Below are 24,766 nucleotides of genomic sequence, written 5' to 3'. Positions count from 1 at the left end.
CCGGCCACGGGCTGAGGGGAACAGGGAGCCGTGTGGATTCCTCAGTTTCTATCCCTGCAGCCTGGAATGGGATGCACCAGCCAGTGTGGACTCCACAGACGCCTGAAATGCCATTCCTCAGAACTGAGTCTGCCACTCAAGCGGGGGCTTCCTAGAAGGCGGGGGCGGGGGTGGCCCTAACCCCACCTCAGGCCCCTCCATCCTGAAGCAGTTCGTCCTAGAGCCCTAGGTCTCCCCCCTGCCGGAGGCCAACCGGGAATGCCGGAGGGCAAAGCCCTGTTGCAGGAAGCAGACCCCAGCTCAGCGGGAAGTATTTCTTTATTCGTTCCAGAGGTGGGCTGTGGAGCGGGTGTGGGTTAGGGCCATGCTGCTCCGATCAGCCTTGAGCATCTTGTCAGACCGTGTGCCTGCAGAGTTGGACGGAGACCAAATGCGTCTGCAGGTAAAGCCGCGGCTGTCCGTGAGGTTCGCAACACGACCGTCGGGGTGAAGAACTCTTCCAGCAGAAGCAGGAAGGTGCGCTGCCCATCTCCGGGGGCCCAAGGCAGCGCAGAGCTCCCTCTGACCTGCATCCACATCTGAGTGCTCTGAGGGCCCCTGGGGTTACTCCACTAATTCACAGAGGGCCATTAACGAGAGGTGACGCCTGACACCACTCCAGAAGCAAAACAAGAATTCAACTGCACCAAGCTCATTGAAATATTCAGACGCACACAAACGCAAAAGCAAATGAGACCCCAAATGCGGCGGTTTCTTAGGGCAATCAGACTAAAAGCAAGAGATTAGGTTCGAATTTAGACTCTGCTGATTAGATATGAGAATCCAGCAAGTTGCCAGATGAAATACAGGACGCCCTGTTAAACTTGAATTTCAAGTAAATTTGAATAACTGTTTAAGTGTGCCCCATGCAGTGTTTGTTCCCTGCGGTATTTTTAGTTGCTAAATTTGGCAAACTTGGTGCTGCAGAAGTTGAGGTTATCGTTAGGAGGTAGATAACATGGGGTGATCTTTGTAAAAGGGTGGTGTGACATTGAATGAAACTTTGGGCAGGTCTTTCCTACGTGTTTGCCACTCCTGGAAGCAGGGACTGTGTCTTACCAGATTGTAACCCACAGTCCCCAGTGCCCGGCGTATGGGCAACGGTACGTGAACAGTATGTTGAATTGGGTATAATGATTAAATGACATTTAGGGGGCACTTTTAATAGAGCAGCTGGTGGTGGCTGAAAAAAAGGTTGCAAAGAATATGCAGTAACTGCACCCTGAAGGAGCTGCCCCTGGCTGTTCTCAGGGAGGCCTGCCGGGTTGGAAAGGAGTCAGCCATGGCAGCAAAATGGAATCCGCAAGTTGTCAGGGCAGAGGTGTGCGGGGAAGTTCATGACAGAGAATTCGCGGTTAAGCAACAGTGTGGCAATATTCCTGATGTGACATTTTCCCCAGATTATAAAAATCATTTATGTGCATTGGAAAATTGAAGAAACAAAAAAAAAAAACTACAGAAAAGTATTGATTAAATTCGTTCATAACCTCACAACCCAGAGGTAAACACAATTAACACTTAATTCTATACTCATAGTATTTCTGAACCTATATGTATATATATTTAGAAATTAAAATTCATATAATTTTTTTCTAGGTTTTTCAAAGTATTGCGAGCATTGCTTCATGTCCTTAAATATTCTTTGAGTATATAATTCTGATGTCTGCCTCTTATCAACTTTTGGATGGGTCAAAATGTGTTACACCAATCCCTAAACATTCAAAATTGAAGTTGTTTTTAGTTCCTTGGCATTATAAGTAAAGCTGTTATAATTATTCAGTCATGCAAACCAATATACACATCTCTGATTATTTTCTCAGGGCATTGGAGTGAAATTATGGGATCATTGATTATACACATAAAAAGGTATTTTTTAATGTATTTATATTTATTCAGCACTGACTGTATACCCTGCACTGTTCTAAGTACTTAAGATAGGCTAAATCATTTTATCCCTGTAGTACTAAAGGTGACGATGGTTGTTTTCCTCATGTTTCAAAAGAGGAAATTACACCACAGGAAAACTAATAACATGCCAAGTTTTCATACCTAGAAAGTGAAAGAGGAGGGATTGTCACAATCCAAATGGTCTCCAGTCCAACTGTCTAATTGCTCTTCGCTGCTGTTTCACCAGTTTTCCATTGGTAGCTTTTGAATTCTCATCTCACACGTTGGGAGACAGAGGGAAATATTATATCTTTATCTTTGGTACTGTGATAACCTATAGGTTGTTTCATTTGTACTTTTGATAACTATGTAGGTTGAATTTTTTCACATTTATTAACATTTTTCATAATAGAATTTTTTAATATTTATTAAAAAGTTGCTTTTTTCCTCATTAGTGAACTGGCAATGTTTATGTTAGGGTGATTGTCTTTTACTCTTTGACATATGTAAGTGTGTATAAATACATATATGTGTGTGTGTGTATATATATATTTTTCTCTCTCCCCCTCCCTCCATAGAGGTATATACATGTGTATATATATATATATATATACACACACACACACACATAATATATACATATATATGTATATGGAGAGAGAGGGAGAGGGGATGTACATGTTGAGTATATTAACCCTTTGCTTATCGTAAATATTCTATTATTCCCTGTGTAGTGCCATGTAATTTTATAAAGGTTTGGATGTCTTTAATTCCTATATACCCAAACTATTTATTGTTCCTTACTTTAAATATTTTTAGTTAAGAATTGCTTCTGTCTTAAACATTCATATTTTCTTTTAGCTCTGTTATGATTTTATGTTTTATTCAAATATCCGATCTACTTGGAAAATTTATTAGTGTTATTTTGCTATTAGGGATATAACTGATCTTTAAAACTAATAACCAAGTTTTCTACTAACATTTACTAATTAATGCATCATTTCTCCAATTACTTGGAAGTGTACTTCTATCATATACTTTTTTGGGCTTTCTGTTCTGTTCCGTGGCTCTCTTTATCCTATGATATTACCACATTGTTCTGATGATTGTAATTTTATAAACAGTTTAGCAATGTCCCTGCATTGTTCCTCTTTTAAATAAAATTGCCTATCCTTGTTCCTTTATGTTTTTGAATAATCTTCAGAATCACTTTTTCAACTTACAAAATAACATCATGGTGAAGTTTACTGGAAATACCTTAAACTTACCTATTATTTGGGGAAAGACTTACATTTATAAAATAATACCTTTCCTTCTAGGAATAAAATTTATTTTACTTTTGTTTCTTTAATATATCTTGATAAAGTTTTGTAGTATTTTTTCACAGAGACCCTGAGTGTTTCTTTTTTAATTTATTCCTTGCTATTTTGTGTATTTTGTATTCATTTGAATAAGTCTCTTTTTTAAAAAAATGCTACTTGGCTTTTTGAAATGTTTAAAAGAGTCATTGAGGCTTTGTGGTAGTGGTAGTTGGTGCTTCTTTATTTTGTTTTAGCCAACGTTCTGTGTAATTTATTAGTTTGAGTAGATTTTTAGTAGATGCTCTTGATTTTCCAAGGAGAACAATCATTCGTCATCTGGAAATGACAAGTTGGTCTTGTTGCCACTAATGATGTCTCTTTTTTCAGTCGTTTGTTTTATTGCTTTGGATAGAACTTCCAAAAAATACTGTGTAATTGTGGTGATGGTGGGGAGGGAGAGGGATGGACTGGGAGTTTGGGGTTGGTAGATGCAAACTACTATATATAGAATGGATAAACAACAAGGTCCTACTGTATAGCACAGGAAACTATATTCAATATTCTGTGATAAACAATAATGGAAAAGAATGTCTGTATGTGTATAACTGAGTCACTTTGCTGTACAGCAATTGGCATGACATTGTAAATCAGCTACACTTCAATTAAAAAAAAGAGGGAGATAATTGTGGTGATGGCAGATGTGTACCTGATTCCAATGAAAACCCCTGTGGTGTTTCATCATTGCATGTAATCTTCACTGGGTTAAAATATATCCTTTTTTCTTATGTCAAAAATTACGTTTTTTGATTTGCTAATATTGGTATTTGATTTTATCTAATACATTTTTTCTTACGATGCTTAGAAGATTTTCCCCTCCTCTGGCCTGTTTATGTAATATATTTTAATAGTAGCTTTCCTAAAATTAACACATCCTTTCATTCTTAAGGAAAAAATTGCAACTTGGCTGCATAACATTATTTTTTGAGGTCAGAATCACATTCCTAATATTTTCTCTCTGACTGTACAATGGGTACATAGTTTGTGTATTTCTTCTCTCGTGCTGTGGTTGTCAAGTTTTAGAACCAGAGTTAAGATAGCTTTACGAAACTAATTAGGAAGCTTTGGATCTTCTTCTGCCCTTTCAGTTTACAGAGTCCGAGAATTATCTGTTCTTAAAAGTTGGAAAAAATTGTTCATAAAAACATGTGAGTCAAGAGCCTTTTTTGGAGGTAAGCCTTTGACAACACTTCCAATTTCTTCCCTGGTTATTCTTTTTTTTTAAGATTTATTTATTTATTATTATTATTATTTTTGACTGCATTGGGTCTTTGTTGCTGCACACAGGCTTTCTCTAGTTGCGGTGCACAGGCTTCTCATTGGGTGACCTCTCTTGATGCGGAGCGTGGGCTCTACGCGTGCGGGCTTCAGTAGTTGTGGCATGCGGGCTCAGTAGTTGTGGCGTGCAGTCTTAGTTGCTCCGCGGCATGTGGGATCTTCCAGGACCAGGGCTTGAACCCATGTGCCCGGCATTGCAGGCGGTTTCTTAACCACTACGCCACCAGAGAAGTCCTTCCCTGGTTATTCTTTCCTACTCAGGTGTCTGCTTCATCCTCAGTCCATTTCTGTCATCTCTATTTTCCTAGAAAATCGTCCATTTCATTGAGATTTTCAAACTGACGAGCATAAAGCAGTAAATAGTATTCTCTTACGATGCTTTTAAACTCTCTCTTGTCCACAGCATCATTGCCTTGTAACTAATTTTGTACATTTACATTTTCTCTCTCCTTTTTAAAATGAGATGTGTAGTTTGCCTCTATGATTGGCTCAGTCACAATACTAACAAGGTCCAAATATCAGACCTTTAAAATAAATTCTAAGTTTTTCCCTCTTTCCTAATGAATTTTTGCTTCTTTCCTCATTACTTTCTCCTTTCTGCTTCCCTAAAGCTTATTTTGCTATTCTTTTCGCATATCTTAGTTGAATGTTTAATTATTTTGTATTCATCTTTTCTTGAATAGCAATGAACATATTTAAGACCGTGCAAATGCCCCTGAGTGTCACTCTGGCACCATTCCATGGTCCTTTATAAACAGCCTTCCTATCAAAGTAAAATTGACCCTTGAACAACACAGGTTTGAACTGCACGGGTCCACTTATACATGGATTTTTTCAACAAATACTACAGTTCTACCTGATTCACAGTTGGTTGAATCCGAGGATGCAGAACCATAGATATGGATACAGAGGGCTGACTAGGAGACTTGAGTATCCGTGGATTTTGGTATCCACAGAGGGTCCTGGATCCAATCCCCCATAGATACTGAGGGATGATTGTAGTTCAGAGTTATAGTTTTTCCCCTCAAAAGCTATTTACATAGTATTTTATCTTAATTTAATGAGGTTTTATTTAAACTGGCATTAGTCATTTATAGAGTAGGTTTCTTCTTTTTGTTTTTACCATAGTATGTTTAGATGATGCTATCGTAAGATTTCTGCCCTGAGGGATAGACATACTAAGGTTTTGTAAGGGTTTTGATTTTGTAAATAAATATGTGAATCAGTTTGTATTAATATGTCATGAGCATTTTAAAATAAAGTGGATTCCATTTTTTTAGGGCTCAAATTCGGTATGTATCTATTATATTATTAGTTTTCATACTTAAAGTCATTATAATATTAATTATTTGTGACTTTCTGCAGCTATTAATGACCAAGAATGATATATTAAAGTATATTATTGTGTTTCTATTTCTTTCTCATTGTTTTTTTTGTGTGTGTGGTACGCGGGCCTCTCACTGTTGTGGCCTCTCCCGTTGTGGAGCACAGGCTCCGGACGCGCAGGCTCAGCGGCCATGGCTCACGGGCCCAGCCGCTCCGCGGCATGTGGGATCTTCCCGGACCTGGGCACGAACCCGCGTCCCCTGCATCGGCAGGCAGACTCTCAACTACTGCGCCACCAGGGAAGCCCTCTCATTGTATTTTTAACTGATATTCTTTGTATGCTTTGATGTGATGTTTTCAGTTGTGTGTATGAACTGTATTTTCATGGTGGAGTATACTTTTTGAAATATAATAGGACATAATACGATTCCTATTTTTCTGTGTAAACTATTGCATCTTTCATTTTACTTCAGTACAAATATTTGCATTCATCTTTGTCAGTTTGGGTAAATCTTTATCGGTTTTACTCTTAGCTGTTCTGAGTAATTTCAGTTAAGATGTGTTGCTAATTAAAGAAACAGACTAATAATACCTACTTCTTATAGCTATTTTAAGGATTCAGTGAGATAATACAATTAAAATGACTAGTGTAGTGTTTGGCACATAGAAAATGCTCATGGGACTTACCTGGTGGCTCAGTGGTTAAGAATCTGCCTGCCAGTGCAGGGGTCACGGGTTCGAGCCGTGGCCCGGGAAGATCCCACATGCCATGGAGCACCCAAGCCCGTGCGCCACAACTACTGAGCCTGCACTCTAGACCCCTCAAGCCACAACTACTGAGGCCCGCGTGCCACAACTCCTGAAGCCCGCGCACCTAGAGCCCATGCTCTGCAACAAGAGAAGCCACCGAATGAGAAGCCCGCACACAGCAACGAAGACCCAACGCAGCCAAAAATAAATAAATAACTAAATTTATTTTTTAAAAAAAGAAAATGCTCATGAAATACCAACTAATAATAGCATTAAACAGCATGCATTGAATTTTTAAAACAAGATGATAATTTAAGAATTGTAAGTAAAGAGGATGGCCTATTTGCTTTTACGGTCCCATGGTTTATGTAGGCATTATTCTTGACATCTTGTTTCATACTTTCTATTTTTTTTCTATGCCCTTTGCTCGTTCCTTGTTTGTTCACTTTACTTTCTCTCAGAAAATTGTGTCAGGCCCTGTGATAAGCTGTATGGATGATACTGTGAGCAAAATGTACTTGGCCTGACCTCAAGCAGCAGGCAGACACAGATCAAATCATCCTGCAAACAATATGTGAAATTCCAACCACAGTCAGCGCTTTGACGTCTGTTACGAAAGTAAAATCCCAAGTGCCACCTTGGACTCATATAACCATTAGTGAAGCACTTTTCATACATTATGTCATATGAGAAGAATGATGGTGGTATAAGAGGTGTCTCTCAATAGGGTGTGATTAAATGGCAGGTGGTTATTAGTTCCTCCGTAATAAACATCTCTTGTGTAAAATGTCACAGTCAAGTCACTGGAATCTCTCGTAGTGGGAATACGGAGAAACGTTGCCTTCTGATGGGATTCAACATTTTCAGGGAGAAAAATCACCAGAACATCTCATTTCTTAGGTAGAATATCCAAGACCCCAGGCTGCCACATTAGAGGGGGGAAAAACCCTACAAAGTCATTAGCTATTCAGTGACATGTGTTGTGTGTCTTCTGTGTGCTAAGTACCGGGCTAAGTGATATTGTTACAAGAAAAGTGAGACATGGTTCCTGCCTCAAGGAACTGCCAGGCATTTGAGAAGCATCAGGAAGTTGAACATGAACAGCAGAGGACTCAGGTGGGCGATATCAGGTTGGGGGCAATTATAGCCCTCTTCAAATATTGAAATGCCGAAACACCACAGTATCTTTCTTCTAGTCTGAACTGTTGAAAGATGGAGTGAGTTTCCTCATGAAAAAATATGTTTTTCTTTCACCAGTTCCATGGACTGGTCCTTCAACTTTTTTAAGCTCACCTATGACATCAAGTGAAGATACCCTGTATGCATGACTTTTAGAATTCTTAACTATAGTAATTTTCAAAGATTCAGAAAGGTACTGAAAATAATTTAACAAGTAACCGTGTACCCAATCCCCAATTTATTCAGTGTCAACATTTTTGCAAATCTACTTTAGATTTCATTAATGAAGAGGTAAATTTTTATTTATTTTTTTAATGACGTATAGTTGATTTACAGTGTGTTAATTTCTGCTGTACAGCAAAGTGATTCAGTTATGCATATATATATATATACATTCTTTTTCATATTCTTTTCCATTATGGTTTATTGAATATAGCTCCCTGTGCTATACAGTAGGACCTTATTGTTTATCCATCCTGTATATAACAGTTTGCATCTGCTAACTCCAAACTCACAATCCATCCCTCCCTTACCCCTCCTCCCCCCTGACAACCACAAGTCTGTTTTTACATCTGTGTGTCCTGTTCTGTTTTGTAGATAAGTTCATTTGTGTCATATTTTATATTCCACATATAAGCAATATCATATGGTATTTGCCTTTCTCTTTCTGACTTCATTTATTATGATAATCTCTAGGTCCATACATGTTGCTGCAAATGGAATTATTTTATTCTTTTTTATGGCTGAGTAATATTCCATTGTATGTACACCACATCTTCTTTATCCATTCATCTGTCAATGGACATTTAGGTTGTTTCCATGTCTTGGCTATCGTGAATAGGGCTACTATGAACATAGGGGTACATGTATCTCTTTGAATTAGAGTTTTGTCTGGATATATGCCCAGGAGCGGGATTGCCAGATCATATGGCAACTCTACTTTTAGTTTTTTGAGGAGCCTCCATACTGTTTTCCATAGTGGCTGTATGAAGAGGTAAAATTGTAAAGATACAGTTGAAGCTACCTTTGTCCCCGCTACCGATCCCATTCCCTTTTTTCAACCTCAGAGCCGGTACTGCAAACATCAACTGAAGTCGATGTCCATCTTTCCCATCCATGGTTTTCTATATTTACTGAATAGACACATCTGGGTTTTTCCTGAGACTTTTACCCTAAGTCACTTCCTTGCTCAGAACCCTTCATTGCTTCCCACTGCCTGTCCCAGTGGTTCTCAAATCACAATTTTCTGAATCCCTGTGGGAGTTTCAAAATTATATGAAGAGATTCCAGGGTTGTCCTTGAGGACTTTTCAATTTTCCAAGGTGTCTTGACCTTGGAACTGTTGACACTTGGGGCTGCACAGCTCCTAGTAGTGAGGACTGTCCTGTGCATTGTGGAACGTTTAGCAGCACCGCTGGCCTCCACTCGGTAGATGCCAGTAGCAGTCACCCTCTCCCCAGGTGTAAAAACCAAAACTGTTTCCAGACATTGCTGTATTAACCATATCTTTTACTTTCTGTAGTTCTGATGCTTTGTCATCTGGGGTCTTGCTTAACTATAGAACGATTGCTCCTTGCAGGGTTAACCAATTCTTAGAAATAATAAACAACTCACCCACAAGTGTGCTTTTCAATTACAACTCCACCAAACCAGAGCCCACATTCCAACTACCTCTTTTATGGAATTCCCACACTTCAGGCCACTATCCACCGGCTCTGAGCATTCCAGAACCAGGTACCAGACAACTAGGGACACCCCTTGCCCCAGAGCCTGCTGAAATGATTCATGCTAGCCAATTCTAAACCTGCTTACCCTGCCTCACCTGTTCCTTCCCATGGAAACCCCAATAAAGTCTCGTGTCCATGGTTCCCCCTTCTCCTTTTGGCCCATGATTGACCCTGGTGCTTCCCTGAGTGGCCCTCCCAGCATGGCATGCCCCCTCCTCTTGGGAACTGTGAGTAATAAACTATCTTTTATTTTTTTTTAAAAAAATTTATTTTATTTATTTATTTTGGGCTGCATTGGGTCTTCATTGCTGGCTTTCTCTAGTTGTGGTGAGCAGGGGCTACTCTTCATTGCGGTGTGCGGGCTTCTCATTGCGGTGGCTTCTTTTGTTGCGGAGCACGGGCTCTAGGCGTGCGGGCTTCAGTAGTTGTGTCGCACAGGCTCTAGAGCTCAGTCTCAGTAGTTGTGGCACAAGGGCTTAGTTGCTCCGCGGCCTGTGGGATCTTCCCAGACCAGGGCTCTAACCCATGTCCCCTGCCCTGGCAGGTGGATTCTTAATCACTGCGCCACCAGGGAAGCCCCTAAACTATCTTTTCTATGGACGTTGTTTCCTGATCTGTTGGCCCTCTTGTACCTCAAATTTGCTATGAATATACTCAATTTTAAGTAATTCCCAAGTGTCTTCTGGTGCAAAATTGCCCCAGTGTGAGAATGACTGGATTAACTTGAAACCTGGGCATCTGTATTTTTAAAAAATTATCCAGGTGATGTGAGATCAACAAGTTTGGGGAACCCCCAACCTTTAGAGTTTGTGCACAGAGCTTCGAGTCTGGCTCTCAAGGCTCCATACAGTCTGACCCCATCTAGTGTGAATTCCTTCTCCTTTCCTGCATAACACTTCACAGCTCTAGTCCTCTTGTCCTGTGACCTGATCCTTTGCTGCATGCTGACCCTTCTTACTTCCAAACCTTTGTTCCAAATGCAGACCCCAGCTTTTCAAATGAGCCATTAGACTTCTAATCTCATATGTATTATTTTTAATAATAAATTTGTTTTTAATCAAAGGAATTAACTCACCCCATCTTAATCTGGACACATCTGAAACTGCTAAAGCACTACCCTCAGGCCATAATGCTTTACAAACCCTCATACATACATGAGGCAGTCATTGCAAATTTATACTCTCATAACACATGGCAAGGCACGTCTCACAGTTTAATTTCATATCCATGTCTGTGGTTATTTGATTCCTGTCTCTGGCATTAGACTGAAGCCTTCACGAGGTCACAGATCACGTCTGTTTTTGCATTACTTACCACGGTGTCTGGCAGTAAACATTCAGTAAGTAAACAAAAGAATTGATTAATTAACCAATTAATCACTACTTTGTCTTCTCAACGTGATTTCACGCTCCTGCCGATTATCTCTTTGTTTCCATATTTCCTTCCAACCTTATGAATATAGTTACGTTTAAGCAGTACATATTGAAACAATAAATGATAACTGTTACCTAAACCACATTAGTGTTGTCAGCTGTGCTTTACAGAGACTGAGCTACAGATGCCAGCACTCATGTGTTTTATTTTTTAAATGGGCAGACTCCCTTCGAACAACAATGACAAAAAAATACCCCAACAATTGCATTTGACAAGAAATATGATGTTATTTATGGCAATTATGTCGTGGCTTATCTAGAAAGGACAGGTTTAATTAAAACTGAGCATTGGTTCCTCAACCCAAAAACTATCCTCGCATTTGACAAATGTATGTGTTGCCAAGGCACTTGCAAAAATTGAAAGGAATTAGTAGGAAGTGTTCCCTGCTGTATTTATTTCTGTTTCCTACACGGAGATGCCCTTCAGCCTGAGGGGAAAAACACAACGTGTCTCCCCAGCTCCCTGTTTTTCCACCTCAGCGTCTGCATTTCTTATTTAGAGGGAAAAAGAAAAACCCTCTCAAACGCTAGGATTTCTTTCGTTCTGAGTGACGAATCTGCGCATGCTCAGAAAATACTGACTTGCCAGTTCACTGTGAGAATTCTCACCCGCAACTCCCACCCCACCCGTGGGAACAGGTGGCACCTCTGGGCTCCTTGTAGACCTGGCACCGCTCGGAGGGGCTTCTGAGGACCCAGGGCAGGTGCCGTCAACAGGTTGATTCCCCAAAGCCTTCTTAATGTTCTGTCCATCTCCATGGCTGTAACGCAATTGAGACGTACTTGTTTCCCAAATTCTGAATGTAATTTATATCTAAAGGGCCTGAACACCTAAAATTAAATGCTGACTTATGAAGGTACATAAGCTACAGGCATTATAGGATGAGTCAGACCTCCTCTCGCAGAGAGTACATGTGAGGTATCCTCACAGCCCTTGAGACTCAAGGGAATATTTTGACCATAGTTTGTATAATAACTGAAAAAGGCCCTGAAAAACAAAACAAAACAAAATAAAACCTCTTTGATCTTTCTTAGATGGGCAAACCTTCGAACTTCCTTGAGAAAATAAATCTGCACTTGAAAATTTATATCCCAAGGTTGGAAAACAAAACCACACTCGCTGGTTTCTCTAAACAGAAGAGACTTGTTGGAAATGGCTCCAGCGGTGATGGCTGTGACTAGAGCCATGAGGAAAGCTGGTAGCTTCTTCATCAGATGACCAGGGTCAGCTCCGGCCCGCCCAGGGGTCCCTGCGCTTTCTTTCTCTCCACAGACCCTTCCATCTCCACCTCTACCCCCAGCATCTCTTCCTCTTCTCACCCCCTGACGTCATCCCATTTCAGTCTCTTTGCCCTGTTTCTCCCTCCCTCTGCCTCCCCTCTGCCTCCCCCCTCCTCTTCTCTGAGCCCTGTGATAACCCTTTTCCCTCTTTTCCTCCTTCTTACCTTAGAGCTGTTTGCATCCCTGTTTAAGGTTTCAATCTGCCTTAGATCCCTACAAAATGAGATGCACTAAAAATAGATGCACAGGGGCACCTCAGAGCCAAAGTAGAGGAATCCAGGAATTCATTCTCGGTCGTGGTTTCAAGCCTTCTTCACTGCTAATCACGGCGTCTTAGACACCTGAGGACGAACGTACCACATACCACGTCGCGGGACCTGACCTGACATCTGAGCATGGGACTTCCCAGGCTCCAGGAATCGAGATGCAAGCACCCCATCATCCCACTAGTCTCTGATGAGCCCCTCATGCACTGCAGTGGGAATGGGCTTCTCCCAAGAACGTAGCGGGCACACGGCTCACCCACAAAGAGCTGGGTGACTAGCAGGTAGAAATGACAGCCCAGGCACCAGGTTTGGTTGAAGAACCAATGAGTTAAATGGGGGAAGAGCAGAAAGGGCAGGAAGGAGGGGTTCAAGGCCAGGCCAGTGCAACCAAGAGGAGGCGGGTCACGCATCCAGACTCTCCACCGATGAATGGAGTCCCTGTTCATCCCAGGCTCTCGCATCCCCACGGCAGCCTCTGCATGGCCCCCAGGACCCTGCATTGGTAACCCGGTCTGGTCTTCTCTGCTGCACGATAGTGAGCTGGACAGGCAGGTGGCTGTGGTCCCGCGTTTTGTCTTCATCTCCTTAGGACATGGCCCAGGTCCTTGAAGCCCATGGGTGTTTTGAAGAGGATGAGGTCTCAGCATCTTCTATCAGTATCTCCCCCCGTCTGGTCATCCACTGGAGAGATGGGGCCTCTCTGTCTGGTTAAGGCAGTTGGTGCCTATGACACAGGGACGTGTTGAGAATTTTAGAAGTCTTCCAGATGGTAAATTCTGTAGATTTCAGATATCACGACTCTAGGTCATATGTAGAATTTATAGAGGATGGCTCCATCTTCCCTTTGCTTGCCCCTATCTTCCTTTGTGTGTTTCCATTCCCAAATTTATGGGTCAGGGGCAAGACAGATATGCTGGAATGTCTGCATGTGGGAGAATGTTTGGACACTGGGAGCATCCCCAAGTCCCATTCCATGATAGAGAGGGGCAGGGGGAGCTGGGGCGGAAACGTATACGACATAGACACGTTATCTTTATGGAAAGCCAGTGGTCCGTATGGCAGGTAGAGAGGTACCAATCACCGTCTACTGAAATGAAATACACACCAATCTCCACCCAAAATAAAAACACACACAAAATTTGTAATCTTTCTTGGTGAGAGGGAGAAAATGAGCTCTTAACAGAGACCCACTCCAGAGGTGAAGGGAAAGTGCCTCATGTCCTCTTTAATGTCCTCCTCATTCACTTTTTAAGCAAATGCTTGAGTCAGAAAGAAAAAAAAATACCTGCTCCCATGTAGAGATAAGTCATAATCAGAAAAGAGCCAAGGCATGGATATAACTAGAGAGAAGGAAGAAATGTGCCAAACAAAATTGTGCCAGATGGAGAGAATATACATCAGAAGAATGACTTAGCAAACAACAGTACAAACAAACATTTATCCACAGAGTCAAAGAATTTTTAATGGCATCTGTGAAACTCAGAGCTCAAAGAAGAGATATAAGGATCAAGGAGGACGTGATAAAGCAACAGAAAGAAATAATGTGAGCTGAAAGAGCGCCAGGGAAAATGTGGAAGAGAAGAAAAATCCTTTCAAAACCTTTTTGAAAAATCGGTTCAAAAACCCAGAATCTTCAGAAATCAAAATAAATATTGCTGAGAGAGATGTGAAGGACAGTCTTAGAAAAAAAAGAAACGAACAAAATATGTGAAAAGAAGCGAAGAGTGACAGAGAAAATGAGGCACAGTGGATAAACATGCACGTGATTGGTGAACCGTCAAAAGGAAACTAAACAAACGAAGTAGATCTAAAATATTCAGATATACAAAAGAGGGACATTCTATAAAACAAAGGTAATTATGTGTCTTAGGATTGGAAGGGTACACTGTGTCCCAAGAAGAACTGGTGCAGAATGATCAACTGAAACATATCTATTACATTTGTTGTGCTTTGTTAATTACAGCGAGTTTCCTACACCATCCAGCTCATCCTCTGTATGGCTCTCCAGCCCTCCCCAAAAATAAATAAGCAAAGAAGACACACATTTTAAAAAAGCTACCTCTAGGGGTGAAAAAAAATCTACCTGGGTCCAAAATTCTCTACAGCAACATATGTCTACAATTCCTCAGATATAAGAAATGAGATCAAATGTTTTCTGCCACGACAGACATGTTCAAATACTCAAGAATGAAATAAACATAGACTCCATAAACCCTTCCAGAAAAAAAAAGTGTGAACTGAATTGAGATTTCTAAGAGATTTCATTAAATCAACTTAAAAACTTTGAAAATCACTGCCACAGGAAAAAATATATATAAATTTTTATTAATGCTGAAAAAACAGCATAATAAAATGGTCTACTTGGAGAGCAATCTTTTTCTGAAAAACTCATTGTAAGGTGAATTCACCTGTTGCTTTTATTGTTGTTATTGTTATTACTATTATTACTATCTACCTCTTCTAACTAGAAGATAGCTTCATGAAGGCAGGGACTCTATTTTGTTCACTGCTATATCCCTAGCACCTGAAATTATACTTGGTACATAGTAAGTGCTCAATAAATACAGACAGCCCTCCTATCCATGGGTTCTGCATCTGGGTGTTCAACCAAATGTAAATCAAAAATATTCAGAAGGGCTTCCCTGGTGGCGCAGTGGTTAAGAATCCGCCTGCCAATGCAGGGGACGCAGGTTTGATCCCTGGTCCCCGAAGATCCCACATGCCGCGGAGCAGCTAAGCCCGTGCGCCACAACTACTGAGCCTGCGCTCTAGAGCTCGCAAGCCACTACTACTGAAGCCTGCGTGCCTAGAGCCCGTGCTCCACAACAAGAGGAGCCACCGCAATGAGAAGCCTGCGCACTGCAACAAAGAGTAGCCCCCGCTCGCCGCAGCTAGAGAAAGCGCACGTGCAGCAACGAAGACCCAACGCAGCCAAAAATAAATTAAATGAATTAATTTTTTAAAAAATTTCACAGACGTAGGGAATGGACTTGTGGACACGGGGAAGGGGAAGGGTAAGCTGGGACGAAGTGAGAGAGTGGCATGGATATATATACACTACCAAATGTAAAACAGATAGCTAGTAGGAAGCAGCCACCTAGCACAGGGAGATCAGCTCGGTGCTTTGTGACCACCTAGAGGGGTGGGATAGGGAGGGTGGGAGGGAGATGCAAGAGGGAGGGGATATGGGGATATATGTATAGCTGATTCACTTTGTTATAAAGCAGAAACTAACACACCATTGTAAAGCAATTATACTCCAATAAAGATGTTAAAAAATTTTTTTTTCAAAAAAATTTTTCTGAAAGTTCCAGAGAGTAAACTTGAATTTGCTGTGCCAGACAACTACTTACATAGCATTTACATTGTATTTACAACTGTCTACGTACCATTTACATTATATTAGGTATTAGAACTAATCTAGAGATGATTGAAAATACGTGGGAGGATGTGCATAGGTTATATACAAATACTACACCATTTTATATAAGGGACTTGAGCGTCCATGGATTTTGGTATCCATGGGCGTCCTGGAGCCAATCCCCTGCAGATACCAAGAGACGACTATTATTTTTTAAAGAAACATACAAATGAAGACAGAATACAAAGTGAGATTACAGAAATGAAGCCAAACACTGATAACATATTGATAAAAGTGGATGAAATAAATGCATTTATTAAAGGAAAAAAATCTCAGATTGAGCCAAATACATAAACCAAGAAAATCTAGTGGTTAAAAAAATACAGGCTCTGAAGTAAAAATGCAACTTTGATTTCCAAAACAAGATCTATCCATTGTTCACCATTCATAAATTATCCTCATTTTACAAGGTGCATTTCCCCCTCTTCTCCTAGGACTGTTTTGAGTCTGTAAGCAGATAATCCATGTAAACCATGACTTTGAAGAGTGCCTAGTGTACGGTGCCCAGTCTGTAACTACCCGCCCCCAGAAGTAAAAGTGGAAGTGGCCTTGGCTGTAACAGGGTGAGAGTAGTAATAACCCAAAACCAATGACTCAGAAGGACCACGACGAGAAGGAGTAGTGTCATGACAGCGTGAAAGACGGGGCCTGATGTGGTCTGCAGAGTGAGAAAAATATTTTTTTTTTTTTTGCGGTACACGGCCCTCTCACTGTTGTGGCCTCTCCCGTTGCGGAGCACAGGCTCTGGACGCGCAGGCTCAGCGGCCATGGCTCACGGGCCCAGCCGCTCTGCGGCATGTGGGATCCTCCCGGACCGGGGCACGAAGCCGTGTCCCCTGCATCGGCAGGCGGACTCTCAACCACTGCGCCACCAGGAAAGCCCAAGAAAAATATTCTTGAAGGAAGTGACACTTAAGCTGAGACCTGAAAGATAAATAGGAACTAGTCAGGTAAAGAGCAAGACAGTGGAGAAGATAGAAAAAAAAGTTGTGTGTCTGGTGGGGCACGTGGCAGGGGCACCAGCTCACGTGAGCAGAACTTAAAATAGAGAAATGCCAAATAACGCAACCTCAGAAAAAAGTATCATTGGCCTAAACACTTTAGTTAACAGACGCTGTAACAAAGGGAATTTTTGTGATTCATGCATTCAATTTACTTAACAAATATTTAAGTTCTCGTGTGCAAGTTCTATGTCAGAGGCAATAAATAGAGCCAAGAGATGCAGAGCCCTTGGCCTCTGGAAGCTGACAGTAGAGGGGGATGTTTTGAAAAATTAATCTTAAGTACCCTAGGTTTTACCATGAAAAATGGCAGAGTGCTATAGGAGCCCTTATTTAATTAGGGTCAAGGCAGTTGTGAAGATATTGAAGCAAAGCACGTTGCACGCAAGGATCCAAAATAAATCCAGTATGTGTGAAACAGAAGCAGAAAGAAAGCAACAGAGAGCAACAGTGAGAGTAAGAAAGTAAGAAGAGAAAAAAGCCGAGAGGCCGACAGGGCATGGTCGTCCATGGTAAGGATGCTGTGATTTCCTGAGTCCATAGAAAATCATGGAAAGGGCAGTGATGAATGCATTTTGTGTATTTTAAAAGATCCCTCTGCTTACTGTGTGGGAAATGGTTGGGCGCAACCAGAAATGAAAGTTGAGATCAAGCGTATTTGTCAGGATGGGCTTAGTTGCTTAGCAGTAACAAACAAGCCCGAATCTCAGTGGCTTAACAAATAAAAATGCTTTTCTCACTCAGGCCGCACATCTTTCAAGGATTGCTTGGGGATTCTGTTGCACGTCATCCTCACTCAGGGATGCAGACCGAGAGAGTTTCCGCCGGGGAGGGTGGTTACTTGCCATGGCGGGGAGAAGGAAGCAGGGCAGATCACTCACCAGCTCTTCACACGGCAGAGGCTACCATGTCATTTCTGCTGACATGTAACAGCCCAAAGGACATGCCTGAGTCCAAGGGTCTGAGAGGTACAATCCCATTGTTTGCCAGGGTGAAGTAGAACCAGAGAGTTGTAAACATCTTACAGACCACCACACCAATTCAGATGCAACAGTATTCTAGCTAACAGGTGACAGAGGAGCAGTTAAGTTTTTTTCTTTTAATTTTTATTGGAGTATAGTTGATTTACAGCATTGTGTTAGTTTTAGGTGTACAACAAAGTGATTCAGTTATACATATACATATATTCATTCTTTTTTCAGATTCTTATATAGGTTATCACAGAATATTGAGCAGAGTTCCCTGTGCTATACAGTAGGTCCTTGTTGGTTATCTATTTAAAATATAGTAGTGTGTGTGTGTTCATCCCAAGCTCCTGATTTATCCCAGCCCTCCACATTTCCCCTTTGGTAACCATAAGTTTGTTTTTGATGTCTGTAAGTCTGTTCTGTTTTGTAAATAAGTTCATTTGTATCATTTTTAAATTAGATTCCACATATCAGTGATGTCATATGATACTTGTCTTTCTCTGTCTGACTTACTTCACTTAGTATGATAATCTCTAGGTCCATCCATGTTGCTGCAAATGGCATTATTTCGTTCTTTTTTATGGCTGAGTAATATTCCATTGTATATATGTACCACATCTTCTTTATCCATTCATCTGTCAGTGGGCATTTATAATTAGAATTATTAGAATTTATCAGTTAGTTGGAAGTGGGTGTTGAGGGAGGTGGAAACGTCAGGGGGCAGTCCAATCCCCTGTGATGGAAAGGGCAACTGGGTAGATGGTGGTGACATATCCCATGTTATGGGACATAGAAGATCTAGATGGGAGTGGGGGGAAACATCCAGAGGTGCCTTTGGCATCTAGATGGTACCCAAAGCCAGTGGAACAGACGAGATCCACGGGGTAGGGGAGCAGTTCATCCTACTTTAAGGCAATTCATCCTACTTTGGGATTTTATGTTTTGGCACTAGAAGTCCCATGTCATGGAAACCTCCTCAGGCCTGGACAAACTGTGACAGTTGGTCACCCTATGAGAGAGAGTGTGTGAATAAAAGGAACGCTAAGATTCTTGAGGAGGACAGTGTGAGCTGGACAGATGGAGGAAGAAGGGCTGTCAAATGATCCTGAGAAAATTAGCCATGAAGACAGAAGCCAAGTCAGGGGAGTGTGAGTCCAGAAACCGCAAGGGAAGGGAGTGTTTCAGGAAGGAGCAAGTGAGTGGTCAACGGTGGGAGATGTGCCAGGAAGTCTAGTGGGACACGGTTGGAAAGCGCCCACTGCTGCAAGATTGGAAAAGAGCTGATGGGGTCTGTGGTGTTCATGCCTCCAAGCAGAGAAGCCTACAAGAGGGGAGGTCTGACACATCAGCAAGTGGTCTGGGCTTGTCCCTGCCATGCTGACCAGATGGGCCAGATAACAGCTTCTCACACAGCCGACAAGAAATGGGGCTGATCAAGTTTCTTGACCTACGGTTCCCTCCACACCTCCTCTGACTCCTGAGCTGCAGAATTCAAAAAGAATCCATTGAACCCACAAGAGGAATTAAAAAAAAAAAAATCCTCCCTAATTATACAGCTTTAAGATACAGATGAAACTCAAAGACAGAAAGAAAACAGCCAATTTGGAGTGTCTGAAGGATTCCTTAACATAAAGATGAACTATAAAGAAAAATTTTTTAATTTTTAATAAACATCTGATTTTTTCTCAGTAACTTTCAAGAAAATTCTGATAATGTAAAAAAAGGTGAAGAATAAAGAGACTAGAATTTCAACAAGTTTAAAATTTTATTATAAGCTCTATTAATTGGTATAGGCTAGCTACTGAAACATGCAAGAAAAAAAAAGCCTCCAAAATTTAAGTGATTTAACCTGATAGAATTTTGTTGTTTGATCCTGAAACTGTATAATGTAGATATTTGTCAGATGGCCTTCCACACAGTGACTCAAGGACCCAGGCCTTTTCCTAGTGGCTATCAGAATAGGAGTTTTTCGTTCTCCCCCCAGATAATTGAAATATAATACCAATGAAATCTGACAACATTTTGGGAACTTGACAAGGTAATTCTGATGTTCATTTTAAAGAAATACAATTTTGAAAATATTTGAAAAATAACGTTAATGACTGGGGACTTTACCTCCAGAAATCAAAATCAAGCTGCAATGATTTTTTTCACTTTTATTTTTTTCACTTTTTATTTACATTAATTTGCAAAGATAGTACAGCGAGGTCCTGTGGACCTTATACCCAATTTTTCCCAATGCTAAAACCAGGAATTTGACATCGTACAATGTGAGTGTATGTAGTTCTGTGTCATCTTATCACATGTGTAGATTTGTGTAACCACCACAAAACAATCAAGACCCAGAACTTTTTCATCATCACAAAGATCTTCCTTGTGTTCCCCTCACCTCCCTACCCTCTCCCCCATATCTAATTCCTGGCAACCACTAATCTGTTTCCATCTGTATAATTTGTCATTTTGAGAATGTTATAGAAGTTGAATCATACATTATGTGACCTTTTGAGATTGGCTTTTTTCACTCTGCATAGTGCCCTTGAAATCCATCCAAGGTGTTGCCTGTTACAAGAGTTCATTGTTTTTTATTGCTGAGTAGTATTCCATGGTATGGATGTGTCAGAGTTTGTTTAACCATTTACCTATGGAAGGAAATTTGGTTGTTTCCAGTTTTGGGTAGTTACAAATATTGTTATAGTCCTATATGTCCCTGAGGCTGTGTTCTTTTTTTAAAAGTCTCTTTTCTCTCTGTTGTTCAGACTGGATAATTTCTATTATTCTATCTTCAAAGTCTCCGATTCTTTCTTCTTCTAATTCTGATGTCCAGCTCATCTTAGTTTGGTTATTGTACATTTTAGTTCTAAAATTTCCATTGGATTCTCCTTTATATCTGATATTTCTTCGCTGAAGTATTCTATTGTTCGTTGGAAATTTCTGTGTTCTTAGTATGATGAGTGATGTTTTAATTGAAACCAGGACATTTTGGATATCATGCTGGAATACTGGATCTTATTTAAATTCTTCTCTGATACCACTCTGGTGAGTGATGGGGGCGGCACCTCACTTCTGCCAGGTGGGTGAGCTTGGAAGGTCTGGCTTCTCTACTCAGCCTCCATTGACACCTGGGGGCCATAGGAGGGCCTCCTGGTTACTGTTGGGTGGGGATGGGAGGTAAGGTTCTTATGAGACCTTCCCTGACACTATCCCAGCGAACAGGGGTAGAGCACCTCATTACTGCTCCCCATATGTCCTCCACTGACATCTCATCATGGTTTTGATTTGCATTTCTGTTTGGGTTTTTTTTTTTCCTTTTTGTCTGCACTTGTTGGTGTTTCTTGGTTACTGTTTTTTTTCACTTCCAAGTCTGGGATATATAAGAAAACAAGAAAAACCCAGAGGACTCAGCACCATGTCTTTCCTTGGATCTTGAGGTCCCTAGCCAGTCTACCTTCTCTCCACCTTTGAGAGTCTTCTTATGATTCTCTTGTATAAAATCTCCAGGACTTACAGTTGTACTTAGGAGGAATGGGAAAATGTATGTCTACTCCATCTTCCTGGAAGTGGATGTCCAGGCTTTAATAGTTTACAGATGAAAAATGTGAAAGTGTTAAATGTTGCAGCAGAAATGGACAGAACAGTCAAATAGAGAAAAAACCACGCTCGGAAATCAGTAAGAATTCTTCAACAAATGTTTAAGAATTACCCAGCTAACCAAAAAAAGCAGAATTAGATCTCTGCACGTATAATACTCCAAAATGAATTCCAGATAGATTAATTGTACAATTAATTAATTAATTGTAACAGCAAAACCATATATAGGAGAGAATATAAGCACATTATATAATCAGGATAGGAATAAATTTGTAACATTTACACACAAATGATGGCTATCTTTAAAATATAAATAATTCTTATAAATCATTAAGAGAAATATGAGTACTATAAGTAAATAATCGGAGAAAGGCCCAAAGAGATTATTTGCATAAAGGATATAAGTAGCTAACCAATATGAAAAAATGCTTCCCTTCTCAAGCAATGGGGAAATAAAAATTAAACAAATTAATTATTCTGGGTTTTGGTTTGAATTGGTTCCTTTTTGGCCTGTTAAGTAGACGTTTTTTAAAAATATATATTTTTAAATTGATTTTCTTATTGGTAACTTTCCCTGAATCAAAGAAGGACTTGGAATTAAAGCAAACTCTTCAAATCCCTAAATACATTTCAAACATATTTTTTAAATTGAAGTATAGTTGATCCCCAATGTTGTGTTAGTTTCAGGTGTACAGCCTAGTGATTCAATATTTTTGCAGATTATACTCCATTATAGTCTGTTATAAGATAATGGGTATAATTCTCTGTGTGATACAGTATTTCCTTGTTGCTTATCTATTTTGTAATATAGTAGTTTGTATCTGTTAATCCCATGACCCTAATTTGTCCCTCCCCCCACTTCCCTCTCCCTTTTGGTAACCAAAAGTTTATTTTCTATATGTGTGGGTCTGCTTCTGTTTTGCATATACATTCATTTGTATTAATTTTTAGAGTCCATATGTAAGTGGTATCATACAGTATTTGTCTTTCTCTGACTTATTTCACTAAGTATAATATTCTCTAGGTCCATCCACATTGCTGCAAATGGTAGTACTTCATTATTTTTTATTGCCGAGTAATATAATATTCCATTGCATATACATATGACATCTTTTTAATCCAATTGTCTGGCGTTAGGCAGATGGTTTGCTTTCATGTCTTGGCTGTTGTAAATAGTGCTGCTGTGAACATTGTGGTACATGTATCCTTTCGAATTCATGTTTTCATTTTTTCTGGCTATATACACAGGAGTGGAATTGCTAGAACATACAGTATCTCTGTTTTTAGTTTTTTAAGTAACCACCATCCTTTTCCATAGTTTTTCCATAGTGGCTGCGCCAATTTTTATTCCCACCAGATATCCCATGCTCTTGGGTTGGAATAATATTAAAATGACCATACTACCCAAAGCAGTCTACAAATTTAATGCAATCCCTATCAAAATACCAATGACATTTTCACAGAACTAGAACAAATAATCTTAAAATTTATATGGAACCACAAATGACCCCAAATTGCCAAAAGAATCCTGAGACAAGAGAACAAAACTGGAGGTATACCCTCCCAGACTTCAGACTCTACTACAAAGCTACAGTAATCAAAACGGCATGGTATGAGCACAAAAAGAGACACATAGATCAATGAAACAGAATAGAGAGCCCAGAAATAAACCCACACACCTATGGTCAGTTAATCTATGACAAAGGAGGCAAGAATATACAATGGAGAAAAGACAATCTCTTCAATAAGTGGTGCTGGGAAAACTGGACAGCTACATGGAAAACGATGAGATTAGAACATTCCATCTCACCATATACAAAAATAAACTTAAAATGGATTAAAGACCTAAATGTAAGATCTGAAACCATAAAACTCTTAAAAGATAACACAGGCAGAACACTCTTTGACATAAATCGTAGCAATATTTTCTTGGATCAGTTGCCTAAACCAAAAGAAATAAAAGCAGAAATAAACAAATGGGGCCTAATTAAACTTAAAAGGTTTTGCACAGCAAAAGGAAACCATCAACAAAGTGAAAAGACAACCTACTGAACGGGAGAAAATATTTGCCAGTGATATGACCAACAAGGGGTTAACATCCAAAATATACAAACAGCTCATACAACTCAATATCAAAAAGCAACCCAGTCAAAAAATGGGCAGAAGACTTGAATAGACATTTTTCCAAAGAAGACATACAGATGGCCAAGAGGCATATGAAAAGATGCTCAACATCACTAATTATTAGAGAAATGCAAATCAAAACAACCATGAGGTAACACCTCACACTGGTCAGAATGGCCATTGTCAAAAAGTCTACAAATAACAGATGTTAGAGAGGATGTGGAGAAAAGGGAGACCTCGTAATTAGCCCTTTAAATAAAATGAAAGTGACAAAACTTTAGAAGAGTGCTCTGAGCTGTGTACCAACTTATAAACACAGTCATGGCAGGAACCACCTTAATACACTTTTTGGCAGAAATATTGCCAATAAGTATCAAAAGTAATAAAGATCATCATTCCTTCTGACCAAATGATTCCACTTTGGGGAACTGACCCTAAGGAAAAGGAGATTAACATAAAGGTTAATGGACAAGGTTGCTTATAATGTAAGCATTAATAATGGTAAAAAGTAGCAAATAACTAAAGAGTCCAACGATGAAGAATTGGTTAAAGAAATATTGGCATATTCGTAGAATAGAATACAACAGGGCTGTTTTAAACCATGTTATATAAGAGTATTTAATGCCACGGGAAAATGCTCATAATTCATCATGAAATAAAAAACAAAAAGCCAATTACAAAGCAGTGTAGACGGTAATGCTATTTTAATAGGTTAAAAATGTTCAGAGAAATGGCATATTGAGAAAACACTTATTAAAATATCAGCACTTGCAAATTAGCTACTGCAACTATGATTAAGTTTTATTCACCAGCTCTCTCTATATTTTCCTATTTTCAAAATATATTTTTAAAACCATATTTTCGTATTTAAAATAAAACAAACAATATATGTTAGGGATCTCTAGTTCTTAAAGATGCTTAGTGATGTCATCAGAGACACAGGCCCTTCTTAGCTTTTCATCCTGTCTTCCTTAGCTTTTTGGTTTTTATTTTTATGTTTGTTGCTTCATTGCTACAAGATGGCTATTGCACCTCTGGGCATCACATCAACACTCCCGGTAGAAAGAAAGACGAAGAGAGCCCACCTTCTGCGTCTCTACCTCCTTCTCATCAGTACTGTTTCCCAGAAAACCCCTCAAC

The 24,766-nt window shown here is 40.0% G+C and overlaps 1 pseudogene; it reads left to right on the top strand.

The window, feature by feature from the left end:
- Nucleotides 1-364: 364 nt before the first annotated feature.
- The window catches only part of LOC111167731 (calpastatin pseudogene), a 38,401-nt pseudogene continuing 13,999 nt past the window's right edge, over nt 365-24,766 (top strand).

The sequence above is a fragment of the Delphinapterus leucas genome, chromosome 19 (genome assembly GCF_059928025.1).
Source record: "Delphinapterus leucas isolate spDelLeu-1000000601 "Yukka" chromosome 19, BTC_Dleu_Yukka2, whole genome shotgun sequence".
NCBI lineage: Eukaryota > Metazoa > Chordata > Mammalia > Artiodactyla > Monodontidae > Delphinapterus > Delphinapterus leucas.
The sequence above is the reverse complement of the archived record's forward strand: the minus strand, read 5'-3'. Positions and strand labels throughout refer to the sequence as shown.